The following is a 15,091-nucleotide window of genomic DNA, read 5'->3' on the forward strand; positions in this document are numbered from 1 at the left end:
CGTCGCGCGTTTAGAATCAACGTCGCGCGTTTAGAGAAACTCGGCTACCGCTCTACATTTCTACGCGATGAGCCACTTCGTCGGGCCGTCATTCGGCGGGCCAGGTCGCTTCTGAAAAAAGAGCTGCCCGGCTCGCTCGCGAGAGCGCTCTCATGAGTGAGCGCTCACACGAGCGGCACGTGGCTTTAACTCCGGCCGGAGGGTCTGGGCGGCTCGCCAGAAAGGAAGGCCCCGTGGTGTGTGGGGTGCGCGTGTTTGTGTACGCGCGTGCCCGTGCCCGTGCGTGCCCACGCGAGGAGCGGTGGCGCGGGCGGTCAGCGCGCTGCGCCGCTCGACCACGCGGCTAACGGCGAGCGATGTCCGAAGCGTTCCAAGGTGGGGCGGTGCGCAAAACTTCAGCAATGGGGAGACAAAGGCGGCCGGGCGTGGTGCTGGCCACCCACCCCCTCGTGTGCCACAGTGCCGGCCTTCGCTAACAGCACTTGCCCCTACAGTCTGGTACAGGCTATACGTCGGATCTTTGTATCTTTATGCACGCCGGGAGCGATGGCACAGCGGTTGACCCACCGCGCTACGAACTTGGCGACCTGGATTCTAATTCCCGGCGCGACGGTTGATGTCAGCGGTGAGAGAAATCGGGAATCTCGGTCATTGCACTCCCGTCGCTGCTGGACCGAGGCTCTGCGCGGTGTGCAATCGTCACGGCCGGGGAGACAAAGTTCACCAACCCCTCTCGTGCGCCGTGCCGCCCCTCGTCGATCCTGCTCCCTGTACGCCGCTCGCCCCGAGCATTTTGTGTCGGCCACGTGGTGGGGGATCTCTGCGGTTGTCGTTTGTACGTGCGTGGGCATGCGCGAGGCCGTGAACAGCACCACTGGGGAGGCAAAGGCGGCCCGGCATGGTGCTGGCCCACGCACCTTCTTGCGTGCCGTGCCGGCCTTCGTAAGCGCCACTCGCGCGCAGCACTCGCCCCAAAATTTAAAGCTATCCGGGGGATCTTTGTCTTTGTGTGAGAGTGTGTCCGTGTGTGTGTGTGTGCGCGTCTAGGCGTGTGGGCGCACGCGTGCGTGTCTGCGCGTGTATGTTCGTGTCTGTGTGCTCGTGCGTGTTGTGTCTCCGTGCGCGTGCATTTGTCGCAGAGGTCGCAACCGGGTACCCGATACCCGTACCCTACCCGATACCCGGCTACCCGTACCCGGCCGGGTATGGGTACCCGTTTGTGACCCTGGTGCGGCCGGGTACGGGTACGGGTAGGCCGTGAGTCACTGGTGAGTCACCGTTTGTCACTCATTTCCCAACGTCTTGTCTCTTCTCACAATTCAAGTTCCTAGAATCAACCCACCCACGCCTGCAACATGGCTTCATCCCAGAGGTCACAATCGGGTACCCGGCCGGGTACGTGTACGGGTACCCATTTGCGACCCTGGTGCGGCCAGGTACGGGTACGGGTAAGGAATCAAAACCCGTTTGCGACCTCTTGATTTGTCGTGGGCATGCGCGCACATCCAGTGTACGCGATGTCCGTGGCGTGCGTCTGCGCGCGTGCCCGTGTGGGTGTTCCTTTCTGTGGGGGTATCCCCCTCTCCGTCACCGCGCCGAGCTCTTGGACGGTGGCCAGGTGTCTCCCCGGCACGCGCGTGTTTCTGCTGCTGCTGCTCCCTCTGCCAAGCCGCTTTGGCAGTCGATCAAATGCTCAAGTGGCAAAAGTGGAAGAAAAAAACCCCCGCTGGTAATAACGCCAAGCGGCCCGGCAGCACCCTCCCCCTCTCGCTCGCTCGCTCGCTCGTCAAGCGCGCCAAGAGTTCGCTCCGGGGCATTCACCGGCAAAGGGCCAAACGTCAAAACGAAAACACGGATCCAACTGCGATCGTGGTTTTTGGGGTCGTGCGTTTGTTGTTGTCGTTGGTGTTGTTGTTGGTGTTGGTGTTGTGGGTGTTGTTGTTGTAGTTGTTGTCGGTGTTGTCGTCGTCGTTGGTGCTGTTCTTCTTCTTGGTTCTTTCGGTAAAGTCACGTAGAAGGGAAATAATAAAATAATAAAAATACAACATCATAAAATAAAAAATTCTCACGACGTTTTGGACTTGTGTTGTTGTTGCCGGTGTTGTCGTCGTTGTTGTCATCGTTGTTGTCATCGTTATTGTTGTTGTCGTTGTTTTTGTTGTTGTTTTTGTCGTTGTCGTTGTTGTTGGTATAGTTGTTATCAGTGTTGTCGTCGTTGTTGGTGTTGTTGTCGTTGTTGTTGTCATTGTCGTCGTCGTCGTTGTTGTTGTCATCGTTGTTCCGCGCGATGCCCCCAGCGTTTTGCCGCACGCCCGCCGGGGAGCTCCTGCGGGGAACCGTTTGGGAATGGCTCCCTCGCAAGCCGCCCCCGCGACGACGCGCGGCAATCGCCTGCGCAGTGCTCGCGCCGGAACACCGACGACGACGACGACGAGAAAAAGTTCGCGAATTTCGAAGTTTTACGCTCTTCCGCATTCGTCGCAATCGCTGGCGGCTTTGTCATCACGAGCGCCCGCTGCGGCTTTTTGCACGGACGCAGGAATGCAGCCTGCGTCCGCGCGTCAATGTGACACGCGGCGTGCGCGTTTTAAAATGTCTGCTTGGGGAAAACGGCGGTCCGGGGAGGGAGGGCGGGAGGGAGGGATGGGCGGGCGGGCGTGCGTGGTGGTCAGCGCCACGCTCTACCGCCGTCTTCTCCGCGGTGGCGGCGACGTTTGACGCGCCACCGCACCCAGGTACTCATTGAGGGGGAGGCCGGCCCAGGTACCAGTTCAGGTAATCGTCGCAGGTCTTGGTGGCCGTGAGCGGGAATCGAATTCGGGTCGCCCGTTCCGTAGGGACCGCATGCCCCAGCGAGAGCGGCGAGGGGAAACCAGTCCGCTCAGTCACAGGCACGGGGCCTCACTCCGGCACGGCTCCTTGTGCGGGGACGTTGTTTTGTACGCTCCGAGAGATGGGCCCGAGCTATGGAGGCGGTTCCCGAAGAAGGCGTTTTGGCCCACGGGCGTCTTTTGAGAGGGAATTCTGGGAATTGCGCGGCGAGACGGGGATAGGCGATGCGCAAAATCCTGAAGACGGGCATAGAAGTGTGGTCTCCATGAGTCCGTTGACCAAGAGAACGGATTGTGGGAGAGTGTTTGGGCTAATCTCGGGGTCTCTGTGTGAGTCTACGGGTCTCTGTGCGAGTCTACGGGTCTCTGTGCGAGTTTACGGGTCTCTGTGTGAGTCTATGGGCCGCTGTGTGAGTCTACGGGTCTCTGTGCGAGTCTACGGGTCTCTGTGTGAGTCTACGGGTCTCCGTGCGAGTCTATGGGTCTTTGTGTGAGTCTATGGGTCTCTATGTGAGTCTATGGGTCTCTGTGTGAGTCTATGGGTCTCTGTGTGAGTCTACGGGTCTCTGTGTGAGTCTATGGGTCTCTGTGTGAGTCTATGGGTCTCTGTGTGAGTCTACGGGTCTCTGTGTGAGTCTATGGGTCTTTGTGTGAGTCTACGGGTCTCTGTGTGAGTTTATGGGTCTTTGTGTGAGTCTATGGGTCTCTGTGTGAGTCTATGGGTCTCTGTGTGAGTCTGTGGGTCTCTGTGTGAGTTTATGGGTCTTTGTGTGAGTCTATGGGTCTCTGTGTGAGTCTATGGGTCTCTGTGTGAGTCTACGGGTCTCTGTGTGAGTCTATGGGTCTCTGTGTGAGTCTATGGGTCTCTGTGTGAGTCTACGGGTCTCTGTGTGAGTCTATGGGTCTTTGTGTGAGTCTACGGGTCTCTGTGTGAGTCTATGGGTCTCTGTGTGAGTCTGTGGGTCTCTGTGTGAGTCTATGGGTCTCTGTGTGAGTCTATGGGTCTCTGTGTGAGTCTGTGGGTCTCTGTGTGAGTCTATGGGTCTCTGTGTGAGTCTACGGGTCTCTGTGTGAGTCTATGGGTCTCTGTGTGAGTCTATGGGTCTCTGTGTGAGTCTACGGGTCTCTGTGTGAGTTTATGGGTCTTTGTGTGAGTCTATGGGTCTCTGTGTGAGTCTATGGGTCTTTGTGTGAGTCTACGGGTCTCTGTGTGAGTTTATGGGTCTCTGTGTGAGTCTATGGGTCTCTGTGTGAGTCTATGGGTCTCTGTGTGAGTCTGTGGGTCTCTGTGTGAGTCTATGGGTCTCTGTGTGAGTCTATGGGTCTCTGTGTGAGTCTACGGGTCTCTGTGTGAGTCTATGGGTCTCTGTGTGAGTCTATGGGTCTCTGTGTGAGTCTGTGGGTCTCTGTGTGAGTCTGTGGGTCTCTGTGTGAGTCTGTGGGTCTCTGTGTGAGTCTACGGGTCTCTGTGTGAGTCTGTGGGTCTCTGTGTGAGTCTATGGGTCTCTGTGTGAGTCTATGGGTCTCTGTGTGAGTCTACGGGTCTCTGTGTGAGTCTACGGGTCTCTGTGTGAGTCTGTGGGTCTCTGTGCGAGTCTACGGGTCTCTGTGTGAGTCTACGGGTCTCTGTGTGAGTCTATGGGTCTCTGTGTGAGTCTATGGGTCTCTGTGTGAGTCTATGGGTCTTTGTGTGAGTCTACGGGTCTCTGTGTGAGTTTATGGGTCTTTGTGTGAGTCTATGGGTCTCTGTGTGAGTCTATGGGTCTCTGTGTGAGTCTGTGGGTCTCTGTGTGAGTCTATGGGTCTCTGTGTGAGTCTGTGGGTCTCTGTGTGAGTCTATAGGTCTTTGTGTGAGTCTACGGGTCTCTGTGTGAGTTTATGGGTCTTTGTGTGAGTCTATGGGTCTCTGTGTGAGTCTGTGGGTCTCTGTGTGAGTCTATAGGTCTCTGTGTGAGTCTACGGGTCTCTGTGTGAGTCTATGGGTCTCTGTGTGAGTCTGTGGGTCTCTGTGTGAGTCTGTGGGTCTCTGTGTGAGTCTATGGGTCTCTGTGTGAGTCTGTGGGTCTCTGTGTGAGTCTATAGGTCTTGCCGGCCCACCGTGGATCCGGCTGACTTTTAGCAGCAGGGTGGGCAAGCGAGCGGGAAGGGAAAAGGCGTAGCGCCCATAAAAGTGTAAGCACGATGTGTCCGTGCGTTTTTGTACTGTGTATGTATAGCCTAGGTCGACTCAGCCTCAAATGAGTACCTGGTGCGGTGTGTAAACATCGCCACTGCGGAGACAAAGGCGGCCGGGACGTGGTGCTGGCCACCCACCCCCTCGTGTGCCTTCATAGGTGCTGCTCGCTAACAGCACTTGCCCCAACAGTCTGTTACAGGCTACACGGGGGATCTTTGTGTTTCACGCCATATTCTTCATTGCAGTACGGGCCCCCGACAATGCACAAAGAGTGATAAAACCCTCTGCCCCCCCCCCCATCATCATCATGCAGCTGTCAAACTCCCAATGGTTTCACGTGGTGTGACGGGCCCCCCTCACGCTGATGATATCGGCGAAAGTGGCCACCCCCCCCCCACCCCACATATTTATATATTTGTAAAACTCTGAAGACTCCTCCACACGTGTGTCGAGCTCTCTACCCCCCCTCCCACCCTTCACTGCAACACACACACACGCGCAACAGCTGAACATTGCACAGTGACGTGTGTGTGATCGGATTGTGTGAATGATGATGGGTATCACTTACCGGTCTGAAGAACATAATAGGGAGTGGCAGGGAGAGCGAGAGAGCGAGAGAGTAGTGAGAGAGAGAGCGAGCGAAAGAGAGAGCGAGCGAAAGAGAGAGAGATGAGTCGGAGAGAGAGATGGGGCCATTAAGAGAGAGCGAGTGAGCGAGCGAAAGAGCGAGAGAGTGCTGGAGGAGAGAAGGGAGAACATTGTCCCACGTTTTTGCCTTCAAAGAATCCCCACCAACACCAACCAGACCTGCTACCCTACCCTCCGGCTTCCCTAACATTTTAGCACCCCCCTCCCGCAGCCCCCACCACCCACCACCCCACCCACACCACCACCCCACCCAACCGACCTATCAAACACCATTTGTTGTTGTTGTTAACTCTTTTGTTGTTGTTGTGAACCCCCCCCATCCCCCCCACTTTCCCAATTTGCCAGAGGCCTTTCTTGTTGTCTTAGCGGCAACAGCTGCTGCCGCCGCTGCTGCTGCTGCTGCCACGTACGGACAGACGGGGCAGAGACGCGCGCACGGCTGCCGTGCCCTCTCGTAATGGCCGGGGTTTATGTGAACGTGCAAAAGTAGGGAAGGAAAGGTGGCGGCGGTGGTGGTGGCGGTGTGTGGTGCGGTGGGGTGGAGTGCGCTACCATCACCCCCCACACCCAACCCCAGCGGTTTTGTGTCTCTCGCCAAGCGGGGCAATGCCGGACCCACCGACTTTACTAATTCATGTTGCTCCACCGTTGTTATCGTCCCCACCGCCGCCACGCACAATACGTAATAACCTTTCCGAGCTGTGGTTGGGGGGGCACAGGGTGGGCTGGTGGGCAGGGTGGTGGGTGGGTGGGTGGGTGGTGGTAGTGCTATAATTACTGTATAGAGTAATGTATTGCGTGCGGCCCTTTGTGCTGTAAATAAGTGCCCGGTTACATGCTAGGGTTACAGTTGCCTACAGTTCATCTGTCCTCCGGTGACTGCCACGGAGGCTGCATTTAACAATTGTAATCGAGTTTCCCTAACGGGGCGTTATGGCTCGCAATCAAATTTCCTGTGCCGAGCGCCAAGCCCCCCCCCCCCAGCCCCTCCGCCCCTCCGGCCTCTACCACTCCCTCGCTTCGGGGGGGTGGTTGTCGTGGTGGTTGTGGTCGTTGTGGTGGAGGTGGTGGTGGTGGTTTGCCCCGGAGCGCTTGGCGCGATGCGTCCGAATTGCGGCCGTACGCCGCAAGGCTGGCTCGGGGCGGCGGTGGGTGCCGTCCATTCTCGACGGAGTCGATTAATCCCTTAGCGGTTGTTGCGCTTCGTATTTTAAAGGGAAAAGTTACGGGCGCGACTTGCAGACCTCGTAGGCGAGTGCGCGCGCGTGTCTCTGTGTGCGCGTGTCGCGGTTAGCCACCCACACCCTCGCGTGCCGCAGTGCCGCCCTTCATAGGTCCTACTCGCTAACAGCACTTGCCCCCAATGGCCTGTTAAGGCTACACGGGGGATCTTTGCCTTTGTATCGGATAGCGCACGTTGCGCTACGAGCCCGGCGACCCGAATTCGATTCTGAAGCGCTCCTTGGCCACCCCCTAGGTCGACTCGGCCTCAAATGAGTGACCTGGTGCGGTTTGTGTAAACATCGGCACTGGGGAGACAAAGGCGGCCGGGCGTGGTGCTGGCCACCCACCCCCCCCTCGTGTGCAACAGTGCCGGCCTTCATAGGTGCTCACTAACAGCACTTGGCCCCAACAAGTCTGTTACAGGCTATAGGGGGGGGTCTTTGTATTTCCACTCAACGACGATTAGGCAAATAGAAATTCGGGCAAAAAGCAACGTTTCTAGAAGAGATTGAAAATGATGCGAAGACGTACATCCATACGACGTAAACATTTATTTCCAAAAATCATCACGCGGGGTGGTGGCGGGTGGGGGGGGTGGCGTTCACGGCGCTGAGTTCCAGCGTTCCTTGAAACCGCATGCCCGGTGTCGGCCATTTTAAAATGGCGGCAGAGCGATGGATAATTCGAATAAAATCTTGTTAATCCGATCTAATCGATTTAAAAAAAACTAAAATTCGCGCGAGTTCCCGCACCTCCCGCCGTCACGACTATGACGACCGTCGGTTTAACTCCTCAACCTGCGCCGGGCACTGGGGAAATGGTGGCGGACGGCACCGCTCATGCCGCCACGTCGCGCCCACGGAGAGAGGCCCCCCACCCTCATCCCCCCCCCCATCCCGTGCCGTTAGCGGCCGGGTGCCCCATTTAGAAGTTTATTGGGGCTGGGATTTTACGCTCGGAGATTGAGCCTGGCGTGGCCCACATGCGCTCTGGGCCTGGTCTAGTCCTCGCTCGCTCGCTCTCTCTCGCTCGCTCTCTCTCTCGCTCACTCTCTCGCTCGCTCTCTCTCGCTCGCTCTCCCTCGCTCTCTCTCGCTCGCTCTCTCTCGCTCTCTTTCTTTCTCGCTCGCTCTCTCGCTCTCTCGCTTGCTCTCTCTCTCGCTCGCTCGCTCGCTCGCTCTCTCACTCTCTCGCTCGCTCTCTCGCTCTCTCTCTCGCTCGCTCTCTCGCTCGCTCGCTCTCTCTCTCTCGCTCGCTCTCTCTCTCGCTCGCTCTCTCGCTCGCTCTCTAGCTCGCTCTCTCGCTCTCTCGCTCGCTCTCTCGCACCAACTCTGGCTTGGCGGCGATTCTACAGAATCGCAACGTGCATTCGTACCGGAAAATCCCGGGAGCAAAATCTCCGCGGTCCGACGCTTGCTTTTTTAAAGTCTGCTTTTATATACGAACAGAAATGTTGAACGACACGTCGGGATTCTCTCCGCCAAGCACGCCGGGGGCGGGAAGGTTCCCCAACAATGACACCAGCGGCTGCCGCCCCCCCCTCCCCCCCCCTAAAGAGTTTGGGGACGATGATTGTCGGGCATCCGGAGGGCCCACTTCTTCTTCGTCATCATCACGGCGCTCGCCCGTTTGGCAGAGGTGTCAAATTTGACACCGTTCACTTTCCCCTTCCGTTCACATGCTCGGAACAAAACAGATTTGCTGTCCCGAGGCCTGCCTTCATCTCTGCTGAATATCTGTCTTGTCTGTTTCTCTGGATATTTATCTGGCCGTCTGTATCATTGGATATCTGCCTCTCCTGTATCGTTGGATATCTGTCGGCCGGAATATCTTTTTGGATCTGTCTGCATGCCTTGCCTATGTTTCTCGGATATAATTTATTTTTATTATTACTATTCTGCTAGATTGCCCACGAGAAACCTTCGCCGAGTCTCAAAACTCTTTTTCAGCAGGGTCCTGCCAAGTTTTCGCAGTAGTGGGGGGGCGATGCTGCTGCTGTTGCTGCTGCTGTTGCTGCTGCTGTTGCTGTTGCTGCTGCTGTTGCTGTTGCTGCTGCTGCTACTGTTGCTGCTACTGTTGCTGCTACTACCGCCGCTGCTGCTAGAAGCTGTGTGTGATCCCAATTGAGTAATTTGCAGGGTTCGTTTTCAGCATTGCGACGTTTTTGGCCAACGCCACTTACGATGCAAACTCCGCACAGAAAGGCACCCGAGTCAGGAATCGAACCCAGACGCCTTCTCGCTGTGCGGCACAAGCATCACGACCATGGCCACCCTGCCACCCTTGTCGCTGTGCATGTCTCTCTGTGTTTTGCTTGATATCTGAATGTCTGTCTGCATCTCTCAATATTTCCCTGTCTGCCTGTATCTCTGGATATATGCTTGCCTGTGCATCCATACGTCTGCATTTCTGTATATCTGACCATATACCAGTCTCTCAGGAGCTTCCTAATGTCACTTGGCTGTCTTTAGAGGCCATGATATGTTCTGGTACGTTTTAGGATGGCTGTTGAGAGCAATATTTCACTCGTAATAATAATACTTTCATTTCGTATAGCTTCATTCGGGCTCATAGCATCTCGTAACGCTGTACATTCATTATATATATGAGGGTACAATCCCTCATACAGCCACTACCAAGCGAATTAAAACTCCTGCTACGAAGCAAACATTAAAAATGAATAAAACTAATTAAGAAATGGCACCGGCACAAAAAGCACAAGCAATAATTTTTTTTCACAACTAGAAGTGTGTAATTATACTCGGAATGGCAAGGCCACACGGTGGCACGGACAATGACATTTTTATTGTTGTTAAAAAGTAATTTTTAGGAACAATGATCATATTTTAGTCACGTGACTTCTGCCCGTGTTCTGATTGGCCGTCGTCATCCACATTTCTCGGTCGGGGGCAGCGGCCAACAACTTCCGTTGTTGTTTTTTATTCATTACGGTGGAAAATGGTGGGGCAAGCCATTTGCCGTTGCCAGCAATTGCCGGCAACGATTGCTCTAAAATTGCTGGAGTGAATCATGGCCTTACGGCACAAAAGCCGATTATCTGCTTGTGAGTGTGTGCGTGTGTGTGTGCGAGTGTGTGCGCGCGTGTGTGCGCGCGTGTGTGCGCGCTGTGTGCGCGCTTGTTGAGCGGCACTGTAGTGGTTAGCGCGCTGCGCTCCGAACCTGGTGGCCCCAAGGTTCGATTCCCCGCTCGCGGCCAGCAATGCGCAGTGATTAATTATCTGAAGCGGTCCTGGGCTTCCTCCCCTAGGTTGACTCAGCCTCAAATGAGTACCTGGCGCGACGTGTCAACATCGCCACTGCGGAGACAAAGGCCCCTTTCGTGCGCCGTGAACAGACGGTTCGGGCACTTGCCCGAACCGTCTGTTCAGGCTGTATGGGGGAATCTTTGCCTTTGCGCGCGTGTCACAGAAGTTGTTGCGCATGCACCACCACCACCACCAACCACTGATCGGGGCCGCAGTTGCTGAGCGTGCTGTAAAGGGACCGAGAACGCACGTGGTCCTTTACGAGTCTGCCTTTTCGGAGCAGGAGGGTTAACCCCCCCTCCTGCCCCCCCCCCCCCCCCACAGCTGATGTGCTGATTTGACTGTGGCTAAATCTGGTGTGGGGGGGGGAATGAGCATTCCTCGAGGATGGGCAGTGGCCATAAAGATGCCGATCGAAGTTATCCCAGCGGCCGGCAAAGCGTTCGCTCACCGGCCCGTCCTCCTCTTAATTAGCACCGCGGTAAATCAATCCTTAAAAAAATGATTGCGCTCCGATTTTGTCGGTTGTTGGTTGTTGTTGTTGTCGGTTGTTGTCGTCGTCGTCGTTCAAATGTTGCCTCTGACCTCCATGTGTGGTTCGTGAGCTCCTTCGTCAGCCGGCAAGGCAACTTACACAGATGTCACGCTCCGTCTTGATGCCTCGTTACATTTTGTTGCCGCTGTGGAGCTTTGTGGGCAATTAAATAAATTGCCTTCCTCACCCAACGCCTCGCCGCCCCCCGATGTTTGTAGAAAAATAAAATGTCTTCCTTTTTCGGTTTTGTTTCATTCCGTGGGCTATTTTCCAGACCAAGTATTATCCAGGCACTAATTTTATTAAAACAACTGGCGAAATACGAACGGGTTTTTACAGTTTTTGGTCTCGTTAGCAGTGTTTGGCGTTTTTTTTTTGACGTATTCTGGGGTTGCGAGAGCAATGCCATGAAAAATCATCGTGGGGCCCTGGTCAGCGTAGATGGTTTAGGAGGTTCACGTTGATGGCGTGGACAAATTGCACGTGTCTCTAAAGCAACCTAACGATGTTGGCTTTAGCTGCTAAGCGGAAAATAGATTTCGCGACCACGTAAAGAAAAGTGACGCCCATCCATGTAAGCAACCCTGTGATTGGGTGCTGGTTTGTAATCGGGGATCATTGGCGTAAGGCACTACCACTCGGAGTACAACGTACGCCTCTCCTTAATAATCCTACGTTATTGCCAAAATGCATTCGGGAGTGCCGAAATGAAATAAATGCGTTCCTCGCCGAGTTAAGGAGAGGGGGCGACGTGGAACGCCAAAATTATTTCCTCGACGGTTCTCCCCCCCACCTCGCCCCCGAACGGTTTCCTCCGAAACACGCGGGGAGATTGAAAACAAAAATAATAATCCATCGTTCGCTCTTCGCCAACTTTAGAAAATGGGCGAGCCGGCGGTCGACATCGTGTGGCGGTCGTGGAAGAGTCGGCGGCCGCCACCACATGGGAGAGAAAGAGAGATGGGGGGGGGGGCGGAGGAGTAGGAGGAGGAGCAGGGGGGGGCCGTAGCTTCCAAAAGTTCCCTCCCGGCGATGCCCTCTGTGGAAGATGTCGCTCCGGTGTCGCCTTCCAGAGGAAAATGTCTCTTTTCACTGGGGGGGGGGGGGGGGGGGGGTGTTGAGGATGGTTTAGTTGTCTCTCGCCCTGTCGTCACTATCGCTGCCCCATCGCCAAATAAAGCGGTCTTCCGAAGAAGGAATGTGGTTGGGGGGCGGTGGGGGGAGAGGGGGGAGGGGCCACGGGGGGGGGGGGGGTCCTCCTCATCGAGAGCCCCAACTGGGGGGGGGGGTACCCTCGTAAAAAGTTTAACTGTCAGGCACGAGGCATTTGATAAATTAAGCCAGGGCCCCACCTTGTAAAATAAAAACTAAAAATGAAATTGCGTTCAACATTGCGCGAGCGATCTGGACACACGCGAGACATCAACAACCACTCTGTGGCCTTCAACGATTTAAAAAAGTAGGTGACGTTTCTGGCCAATGCCTTTTCTACCAGTGGCCCGAAACCCAACCTGTTCCTGTATTTTTTTATATTTTTTTAAGGCAGCGCATAAAGATGGGACTTTTGCCCACGTAACATTTGCACTATATCCATGTATTGTTTTGTTATGCCACGGCGCTACTGACGGACGCGTAACTTTTTGTTCGTTATTTTGGCATCGATCTTCGCAAGCCTCACCTTTTCCCCCGCTTATCCACCTTACCGACGTTGTACGCCCCTTGGTGCGGCTGCGGTACGAAATCCCGCGGGTTTAGCAAAGATCGTTTTCCTGCGCGGCGGCACAACCGAACAATGATTGTCACTCACTACATTTGCTTTGGCGGAGGAGGCGGTGGGGGGGGTGTTATTGTGTAGTTTTGCAATGCCCTCTGATTTTGCTTAACGCCGGTGTCAACTTTTTTTTGTTTGCAACAGACGTTTTTTTTTTGTTGTTGTTGCATTCAACTGCCATATTTTTCTTTTTTTAAAGAATGAAAATAAATAACACGATGGGAACAAAGCAAAAAAAAAACATATAATGGATGAATTAACTCGGGGCTGAATGTAGAAATGTTTGGTGTGTGGGTAGTGGAATGTTTGGTCAGGCACTGTGATTTTTTTTCAGTTGGGGGGGCAGGGGGGGGGCTGTTGCCATGGTTATATTTCCTAGCGAAAGGCTTCTCCACTCGAAGGCCTCTGTATGTGTGCGTGTGCGTGTTTTGTCAACAGTGTATACAAACAGAAAAGTCGAAACTTTTCATGCACGGAAATATATATTTCCAATATGCATCGGAGCATCGTAATTCAACAATACTTTGCGTGCATTCTTACCTGGAAGGTTTTACTAAACCCACTTGCATGCAAGAATACAACGTAGTCGAATTAAATTAACAATATGTCTACGGCTATTAAAATTGCACGACTCAACACGTCACCCTACGATATTTAATGGAACTTGTTAACTATTTACAACCATTTAAATTGTAACAATTGGCACTTAACGATTCGAGTGATTAAAATTAAATTGTTAATACCCTGCAAGCCCGCCAACAATTCCTAATTCCAGCGTCCAAAAAATATGGCATCTGAAATCCATCCCAAGTGTGGGAGGGTACTCCGACTAAACGTGGCAGTGCGGAGCGAGCTGTGTGGATTTAGGCCTTGGAGAGTCGAGCACCTGGCTAAATCCGTTTTCAAGGTTCATGATCTCATTGACGGTCAGCAGTTAGCGCGCACGCACACAAAAGCAAACCGTCATTAAATTGCTCTTTCGCTTCACGTCACAGACGCTAAATACATCTGCGACATCGCTCAAAAGAATGGAACATTGTGCGGTGTCAGCTCGAATTCCAACAAAAAAGCATAATAATACTACCGCTGCGGACGCTCCCATCGCCTACGCACGCACCTCGGCAGGGCTCTCCTTTCCAGAATAAATAACAACTCTCAAAGCGAGGAGAGGAGTGGGGGGGGGCGGATGAACCCGCCCGCGCTCGCTCGCTTTACTCAAATAAAGTGCCTCCACCGGATTGAATTGTCAAGTCAAAAGATGACACGCGCGCGTGCACCGACGCTTCTTGCTCCGACGCGACAATTATCGGCCTAATGCGCGTCGCATTGTCCGCGGCGCGCGCTCGCTCGCCATTGTTTTGCTGCCCCCCCCCCCCCCCCGATCTTTTTCCCCCTCCGCCCCCCCGCGTTGAGCCGACGGCGACGAAGGCTTCCTGGACATCGGCTGACAACGAGCTTCGTAGCTCATCGGATTCTTTTTCCAGTCTCCAAATGAAGATTCGGATAAAGATTCTGGCTTCGGTGATGCCCCCCCTCGCCGCCCTCTCCCCCGTGGTGACCCCTGGGCCCACGAACGCACCCACGGACCCCCACCCCCACCCCCGCCCCCCTGTCGGCCATAAGCGCTCGACTCTTGTAATTTGCCCTCGCCGTTAATAATGGCGGTGAGGCGGACTAACGGAGGAATTGGGCGGTGGAGGTGGAGGTTGGGGGTAGAGGCGGTGAGGGGGAGGGGGGGGGAGAGGGCTCGTTGGGGAAATGGGGAATCGATGAGAGCCCCCCCCCCTACCCACCCCCCTCCCTCGGGCAGCCGCCCCATAAATCAATGGCAGATAAATGCGCGCTGCCCGTGTATAACGCTCATTTCCGCCCTGCGCACGCTGTCTCCGCTGTTGGCGTTGCTGGCTCCTCGCTCCGAGCTAAATTACAAAAAAGCCGATCGCGCCCGGCTCGTGGCCAGCTCGGAGCAAGCGACGGATTTTTCTTTCTAAATCCTTTATATTAAGTTCACTTGCTTGCTTGCTTGCGCGCTTACGACCGTGCAAATCTTTCGGTCGTTTTTTAACCCACTTCCCGTGATCCAAGCGAGCTGCCATTTTCCACACAGACTCGTTGTGCGTGACAATTTATTTTCGTGAAAATTTTTTTCCAAAATTTTCCACTTTTTAGAAGAAAAAAAAAATTCATATTTAATTTAAAATACCAATGTGATAAACATGAAACTCTTACTCAAGAAAAACAGAAATGAATAATAAAATAAAACCGATGCCACGTATATAAAGGATTTATAGTGAAAAACTTTACATTTCCAACGGCACGATTTCGAACATCGTTTACCCCCGTCCTTTTTGAGTGTGAAAAGCGATATTCCTCAAAGCGGATTACTTAAAAAATGTAATCTTCTTTCCCGGCGCTTTACCTCCACTCGCCCCCTTGCCTCCTTCCTGTCGCGCCTGCCTGCAGGACACGAGGCCGTTGCGTCGATGGCGTCTTGCGAACGGCGAGGCGGCTCCTCTCGGCGAGACGCGATCAACGCACGGCCCTCGTTTCTGTCGTTACGTGGCTTGCGTCCGCGCTCGCCCTCGTCGCCGTATCGTTATCACAGCATCATCGCCGCTAGGCTCGGGCGCTGGGTGGTACG

The 15,091-nt window shown here is 54.3% G+C and overlaps 1 protein-coding gene across 5 annotated transcripts in view; it reads left to right on the forward strand.

The window, feature by feature from the left end:
- The window catches only part of ARID3A (AT-rich interaction domain 3A), a 306,578-nt gene that overhangs the window by 19,544 nt on the left and 271,943 nt on the right, over positions 1-15,091 (forward strand). The window lies entirely within an intron of this gene.

This window comes from Lethenteron reissneri, chromosome 1 (assembly GCF_015708825.2).
Source record: "Lethenteron reissneri isolate LAM-NWPU_2019-01 chromosome 1, ASM1570882v1, whole genome shotgun sequence".
In the NCBI taxonomy this organism is placed as follows: domain Eukaryota; kingdom Metazoa; phylum Chordata; class Hyperoartia; order Petromyzontiformes; family Petromyzontidae; genus Lethenteron; species Lethenteron reissneri.